This window comes from Hakea prostrata, chromosome 11 (genome assembly GCF_041222555.1).
Source record: "Hakea prostrata isolate BN-2017 chromosome 11, UWA_Hpros_2, whole genome shotgun sequence".
Taxonomy (NCBI): Eukaryota; Viridiplantae; Streptophyta; class Magnoliopsida; order Proteales; family Proteaceae; genus Hakea; species Hakea prostrata.
In genome coordinates this window covers 16,991,009-16,998,986 of record NC_142610.1, presented here as the reverse complement: position 1 = coordinate 16,998,986, position 7,978 = coordinate 16,991,009, and the positions used below count along the sequence as shown (strand labels likewise).

Sequence of the window (7,978 nt, the reverse complement as noted above, 5' to 3'; positions counted from 1 at the left end):
AGCTAATTGCCCCAACTGGTATCCCCGCATTAACAAGTCATCAAAAGAACATTTTAAATTTTAGGTGTAATTTGAGCTTCCAAAAAGAATTTTCTACCAAGCATCTAACAAAATATTTGAAGGGGTAGAGGTTCTTCTAGTTATCTCCTTGTAGGCTAGTTTAGTATTATACTGATCAGATGTAGATGATCTAGAAACCCAAACATCCTGACTTTCGTGAAGTTGCAAAGTTTGAAGCCCATGTCAAGCATTTTAATAACACAACATGAGCTGTTGCTAGCAAAAAACATTCAGAGGGAATTGAGGTTGAAGAGGATAGATAATCAAATGGTAAGGTTATGTGCATAGTTATTAAGGCGTCACCTAAAAGTCTAGGTGCTTTGTTGGTACTTAGACGCCAAGGGGCCATCTTGTCACCTTGTATGGTCTTTTCTTGATGTTCTTTTCTTTCTTGGATGCTTTGTCACCCACACATTATGACAACAATGGTTTTATATAAAAGTAGTACTGCTAAAAAAATTTGCAGATGAAATGCCAGAGAAACAAATAATCCTTCATGGAATCAGAGCCATATTTCATGAGAAGGTAGACAATAGATGAGTTCATACATCTATTACATTTTGCATGACTCAAACAGTGGATAAGTTGCCTGCTTGGATTTGTCAATTTGATTGGCAAAATTCCAAATTTTGAGCCATTGCACTTGGCTCACCTTCAAGCAGAAAGAATTTGACTGAAGGTCTTAACTAGAAACATACCACCAGACCAGTGATCAGGGTCTTAGGGAAGATTAAAATGTATGCAGCCTTACACTTATTTTCACAAAGAGTTTGTTTCCACACTTGAACCCATGACCCCTTTCGCATGATGGAGCAAGTTATGATGTTTCCTTGACATAGGAGGGTGGCATTCCTTGATAAACCTGCTGCAACTCCAAAAGTCCAACCAATTTCCTTTTCTAAAATCATTGACATTTAAAATTAAATTTACAGAAAAACTCTCAACAGAAGCTGAAGATGAAACTTCATGGATCTTAAAACAATGTACAGAGCATCAGCAAGATGCAAAATCAGACACTTGATTGTATCTGTGCCCCAATCAGTTGAATCATTTCTTTTCCCCCCCAAAAAAGAAAGATAAGTCTCCACATAGTCAATCAACCAAACCCAGAATCTCTTTGATAAGACTATAAAGACAGCAAGACGTATGCAGGTGCCCCTTCTTTGGGGCTGCAACCTGGGCTGAACTTCAGTTTTTCAATGCACCCATAGACCACAACATATGCACAGATTTAAATGAAAATTGCAAACTAACAGTAGCTGGTAAACTATACTCATATTGCACCTCATAGTTGCAACTTTACTTATGGTTTGTATTCACTGAAGTTGTACAAATATCCTTTACTCATTCTCCCTTTCACTGCTAGTTGCCGAGGCTTTGAGCAGAGTTCCCCTGGCGGCTGGACCAGTATTCAGCCACAAGTTTAGAGAAGTAGGAGTTGACTTCCATTAGTTTTGAAGGTTCATCAAATTCCACTTGTTCCCCTGATACAAAAAGATCCAGATTCCAAAGTCAGATTCATGCAACTAAAATAACAAGAAGACCAAATCATCATGCTCCAACATCATCAAGTGATGATCAGTTTTTCATAAAATCCTGTGTTCCAGTTTCAGAATGTGTTATTAGGCAGAAATGTCTCTGGCTGGTATTCTGGAGCACCTATGCAAAAATATACTTAATCTTACTCCTTACTGTATCCTTAGAAGAGGGACTCATACCATCAGAAAGGACCATGACTATGTCACTGTCAATGACAGTGGGAACTCTGTGGGCCACAGTGACCACAGTGCATTTCAAGAATTTCTGCCTGATGACTCTCTGTAGAACAGCATCTGTTGCACAATCAATTGATGCAGTTGCTTCATCCAAAACTAGTATTCTGTTTCTTTTAATGAGGACTCCACAAAGACGGAAAATCTGGCCTTGCCCAGCACCCAATTTTCGCCTTCATCACTCACTGTTGGATCAAGCAATATCAATAGTAAAATAATATACATTAGAACTTGTATAACTATTTTTACTATTGCATTAGAACTAGATTTGTATCAAACTGATTTCTTTCTAGTATGCTAGAAATTCAAATTCTCTATTATGCCTATTTAAAATAAATAAGTACAAGAATTGAATATTGGTAAAGAGATTTGGTTATAAAAGATAAAGACTATATTACCCTCATCTATTTACTAGAACTTTAAGTTAACTCACAAATGAAGATAATGAAATTCTCATCATAATCAATAATGGACAAAAAGTTCATTATGGATTTTGGAGGTTTTTCTATTATTTTAAATAAAAATAAAATTTAGAATAGATGCCAAACAATTTAAAATAATGAAAATTTCTCATAATTGACAATGATAATTGATACCAAAAAGAGCCTAAAACATGGACATTAAATTATTCATTAGGCTTACCTCCCAAATCTCATTGTCAGAATAGAGGCCTAGAGGATCCAAGTTATTTCGAATACTACCTTACCTCCCAAATCTCATTGTCAGAATAGAGGCCTAGAGGATCCAAGTTATTTCGAATACTACCCTTAAAAAGAGCTGGTTCTTGTGGAATGATGCTGAGTTTCAATCTCAGATCCTTCAGTCCAATAGAGCAAATGTCTAATCCTTAGTAAAACATTGACACTTCTCTATAGCCTGCAAAAGGCAACATGATGAGCTCCTTAGTAATTAAAACATGGACATCAAATTATTCATTAGGTTTACCTCCCAAATCTCATTGTCAGAATAGAGGCCTAGAGGATCCAAGTTAGTTCGAATACTACCCTTAAAAAGAGCTGGTTCTTGTGGAATGATGCTGAGCTTCAATCTCAGATCCTTCAGTCCGATAGAGCAAATGTCCAATCCATCTATGAGAATTGTTCCGCTCTCAGGTTCTACAAGGCAGAACAGAGCACATAACCATGTAGTCTTCCCACTGCCAGTTCTTCCAACAACTTCAACTCTAGTTGCTTCTCTGAAAGTACAAGTGATTCCCTTGAGAACAAGTGGAGCATTTGGGTAATATTTTAGATTTTTATCTGAAATCAACCGAGAAATTTCATGAAGAACAATTGGGGATGCAACTGAGAACTCTGTACTCAGATATCCAAGACCTCAGGGCACACATTCACTTTAACATGTTTGAGTTCTCCAAAAGTGAATTACTTACCATAGGAAAAATAATAAAGACATATATCCCTAGTCCAGTATGAATAAATGATTTGGTAGATCACCTTTAAATCACGGAGTTCTATTCTTCCCAGGAAGGCCATGAGGAAGGTGGCTTTGTCTTCCACAATTGTACATGAATTGTTTTATCCGTTCAACGACACAATATAGTTGGCTAACTTGCAGTAATGTTTAGAAGCAAACACTTGGGTAATGGTCAAGTTGAGAGAATATGAAAGAGAGAGCCCAACTAACTTGCGTAAGAGCTATGCAAATTAGAATTTGAGCATTCTGACAGTCAAATAATTCTCATAATCAGAAGTACCAGGAGTAAGAGCACCCCGTGGAAGAAAAACTAGGAAAATGGCAACAGTGAGTAGGATCAAATTCTGAGTGCCTCTATTCTTATGACAAACCATTCCACGGCAGCATTAGAATGAAAGAAATGTTTTGCATCCATGTCATAGACTCAGGTAATCCTGAAGAACCTGGCCATCATGTCAAAAGCTCTTATTGAAACCACTCCAAGGATGTCTCTGCTGTATTGTTCACAACTGGTGCTCTAGCTGTTCCATTAATTCTTGTCAGCTCCCTTGCAGAGGCTGATAGTACCTCTTTCTGTAAACATCAAAACAAAGTAATTGTCTTTAGACTTCTGATTTAAATACAAGACACAGACCAAAAGGAGAGTTCATATGAGTGCTACCTGAACATAAGTTGTAGCCATCATACAAAGAATGCTACAAAGATAATTTCCCATGTGACTGAGGCAGCTACTACTATGGTTGCTAATAATTCAAAGCAACCCGCAATCATGAAGGTCAGGGAGAAAAGGGATTTCAAAATCCATAACACATAAATCTGATGATGCCTGCAAGAAAAGAATCCAACATCACCCAGCCTGAGTTTTCATTGTAGCTACCCAGGATCATAAGGGAGCATAAGTAACTCTCATCTAACATCCACAAGACAATGGAGAAACCACTACTGTAATTCCAGAATGTTTAGTCAAACACACTCACTACATGATTGCCTATTCAAGTAAATTAGCCATGAATCAACAGTTGGAAATTATAGGCAAATGGTCAAATGATAAAAAGATTATCTTACCCGTGTTATGGTCCTACCCAACAGGGGTTGAATCAAAGAAGAGCATGGGAAACGGACACTGAATCAGTGAAATCCGAAAAGAAGGTTTTTTGAAGCCTTCTATCTTAGGCGTGCTGCAAGTAGGGACCTTAGAAGTGCAAACACTGTACTTATGGCTGAAATTCCTGCATAAGTTCCTATTAACACACCACTTGGATTTGAGTAATGTGTAAAGCTACACTAAGCCAATAGGTTGTAGTACTTGCAGCAAGCTGGAGAGCACCAAATATAAACTGACAAATTGTAAGTAAACCAAAAGGAACTGATCCTTTTGAGATACATAGGTAATCTAAGTATGGCTTAAAGCCAGCATCACCAATCTCCCTTGCTTCCTCCTCTGTTAGCTGGATCCTAGCCTGAGGCTTTGCCAAATTCCCGATCTCGCTATTCTGTTTTGTGAGGTAGGATCCTGTACCCCCTTCAGATCCAATTACATCAGATTTATCCCCATGTCTATTAATTTCAGGATCCAATACTGTCATTGAATCTTTATGTGCTTAACAATGTTGTTCAAAGGCTGTGCCAGCAATGAAGATGTCCTTGTAACTTCCCATTTGAATGATTTTCCCACATTTCATAACCTGGAAATCGAGAGGTAAATGGATCAAATATGTAGTTGAGAATGCAGAGACAAATGAGGAGTGATAATTAAAGTAAGGCATAATCACCAGAATCCTGTCTACTTCAGTGAGAATTTGCACTTGATGAGTTGGCAGAATGGAGCAGTTTCTGCTGCAGAGCACCATGACACAGTCCTGCAATGAATCAGTGCAGTCAGAAAACTAAGAAAAGACTTGTGTATTCGTATATGAGAAATAAGCTTTAAAGCATCAATACCCAACCTTTTTAAAATACTCTAGCTTATTTTTTACATTGAATAGAACAGAAGCTGTGGTGACATCTACTGCACTAAAAGGGTCATCAAGAAGATAGATATCTGCATCAGCTGTAGACTGCTCAGGCTAGCTGAATCACTGTTTCTGTCCTCCACTCATGTTGAGCCCTTCAAGCCCAATTTCTCTAGAGGTCGCCATGGTTTCCAAACTTCAATATCCTTATCAAGTGCGCATGCTTGACAGCCTTACTATATCTCAGCCTTTTCATTCCATTAACTTCCCCCTAAGAATATTGTCACGAACTGTACCACTCTGAATCCAAGAAGTTTTGGAAACATATGCAACAGACCCAAATACACTTCAACCTGTGACAAGCAACACGTAACATAGTGCAATTGAATTACATGTAGGTTGAACAATATTTAAGAAATAAAAAGACATTCTAGCTCTTACAGTTCCTGGAGATTCTGCGCATTTCTAGTAGAGCAATATAAGAGTGATGATTTCCCAGCACCAACAGTTCCACAAACTGCAATTTTTCCTACATTACTTCTTTTCTAGTACATGCCAAATTAATGCCTCTAGGAATCCCCATTGTAGTTTTTTTCTAAATCAATAAATATTTATATGAAGATATTTCTAAGTCAATAAAATACCATATGAAGGTCTTTTTTACTCTCTTTTATACATTTTCATAAGTCTCCTAATTTGGTAACAATATCCGTTGTAGATCTTCCCACATTAATCCAAATTGATTCTCCATAATTGTTGTTAAGTATCTCAAAACGAGTTTCAATTATTCTTCCTATACTCTACAAGTATGGCTCATCAATTTAATGCCCCTATAGTTGTTATAGCTTTGAATATTTCTGTTTATTTTTATAAATTGTGATACGGAAGTTTCATACCCAACCAGGTCAGACCCGGACGGGTCTCCACATCCAGTTGGTCACCTCATGGCACGGGTTTCCTAGCCCATCGGGTTATACCCGGTTGGGGCTTCACATTCAATGGGGATCATAATCGACTAAATTGATCAAGGCACGATGAACGCTCGACTAATAGAGCAACCTTTCTCTATTAAGAAAGTCAACTCCATCGACGATTGCACGGGATTAATAACAGGAAGGCGTGATCTCAAAAGATATGACAGCCCCCGTCGGATAGACTTACCAAATGCATATAAGGTAACATTAACAGTATAAGATAGGGGACATTCCTCTCCGGTAAGCATTCAATACACTCTGAGTATAATCTTGTGTAGCTTTTGCACGAGACCTCACTCTGTTCATTGTCTAACTTTGCCATCGGAGGAGGATACCAGGCATACAAGCCGGCCCGCATCTAACCTTTCTTGCAGGACTCATTGTCCCAAATATGAGAGGAGGCTTAGTCAATCTAGAAGTTTAACTGAGACGCATCAGTTTGGCGCCGTCTGTGGGAACGACAAGTTTAGAAGTCATGGTGAGACGAGTAAACAGTCGTGCTTGGCAAGAAACTACCAGGGATGATCAAACACTTCTAGAAGATGGGGTCGACCCCTCAACCCGAGTAGAACACGATCCTCTTCAGGACAACCTGGTTCTAGAGGACCCAAATGGGGAAGGAACATCCAAAGGTCCCCAGGGCCATGCTACTATGGTAGATGTGGATGAAAAAATAAAAGGCATGCTCAAGATGCAATGAGTATTGTGTAACTTGGTCCATCAAATTGGAGTCAAGCAAGGACGAAGACGTAACACTTAAGCGGGAAGGTTGCTGAGAGCCTTCCAAACAGGAAGGGGATCCCGACAAAGAAGGGGTGTCCCAAGAGGTAGGCAAGCCGGGAGACGAGGGGTAACCCATCCCGATGCGGGAAGCAACGAGGACCGGGATCATTGCCACGGTCGAATTTAACGGTACCATCGAAGACGGGACCCGGGGGGTGGGTTGGGTGGGCTAGGGGGGGGCCCCTTACCCAAAGGAATCGTCAGGAGGAGATCAAGGACCAAGGAGAAAGTCTTTCCCAGCCTTCACGTTCGAGGGTATCGCGGGCCCAAAATGTCCCCAAAGGGGGGGGGGCGGCGGATGAAATGGGGGGGGGGGAAGGGGGAATCGACTCGGGAGGGGAAGGGCGGCGCGCGAGGGGGGGGGGGGGGGGGGGGGGGCGACGCGGAGGGGGGGGGGTGGGTGTGGAGCTTTTTTGATGGGATTAAAAAAAAAACTTCTTTCTTCTTAAAATTATCATCCCTCCATCCTTCTCGTTGGGGGAGGAAGAAAAGAAAGAGGAGAGAAGATATATTAAATTAGTTTAGTTTGTAGTGGGTTGGGGGGGGGTTGGTGGGTTGATTAGTTTCGTTGTTTCTGGGGGCAGGCCTTGAAATGGTCCGGTTGTGTTGTGGGGGCGGCTGCTGGCATTTTTTGATAACGAGTTGGGGGTAAGTGGCTGGTCATGTGTTCGGGGTGTGAAGGGGGGTGAAGAGATAGGGTGGTGTGGACGGGGAAAAAGGGGGGGGGGAAGAAGAGAATGAAGTGGTGATTTCTGGTGGTGTTGTGGAGGAGGTGTTGGAGAAAGAGATGTGGTTGGTGGTGGGATGGGATGGGGTTTAGGGGTGAAGGGGTTTAGGTATCTAAGTGTTAGTGAGGTTAAAATAAAAAAAATAATAGAAAGTGAAAGGCAAGGGGAAATTGCGAAAGGGAGGGAGTAATAAATACTCGGGTAAAAGCCGATCGAGATAGAAAATCTGATCAAGACACAGATAAGAATTCCCCAAACGACAAAAGTCAAGGGTC

General features: G+C 40.4%; 1 pseudogene; it reads right to left on the bottom strand.

The window, feature by feature from the left end:
* Positions 1-6,573, bottom strand: part of LOC149000452 (ABC transporter C family member 8-like) — a 9,766-nt pseudogene extending 3,193 nt beyond the window's left edge.
* Positions 6,574-7,978: the final 1,405 nt, after the last annotated feature.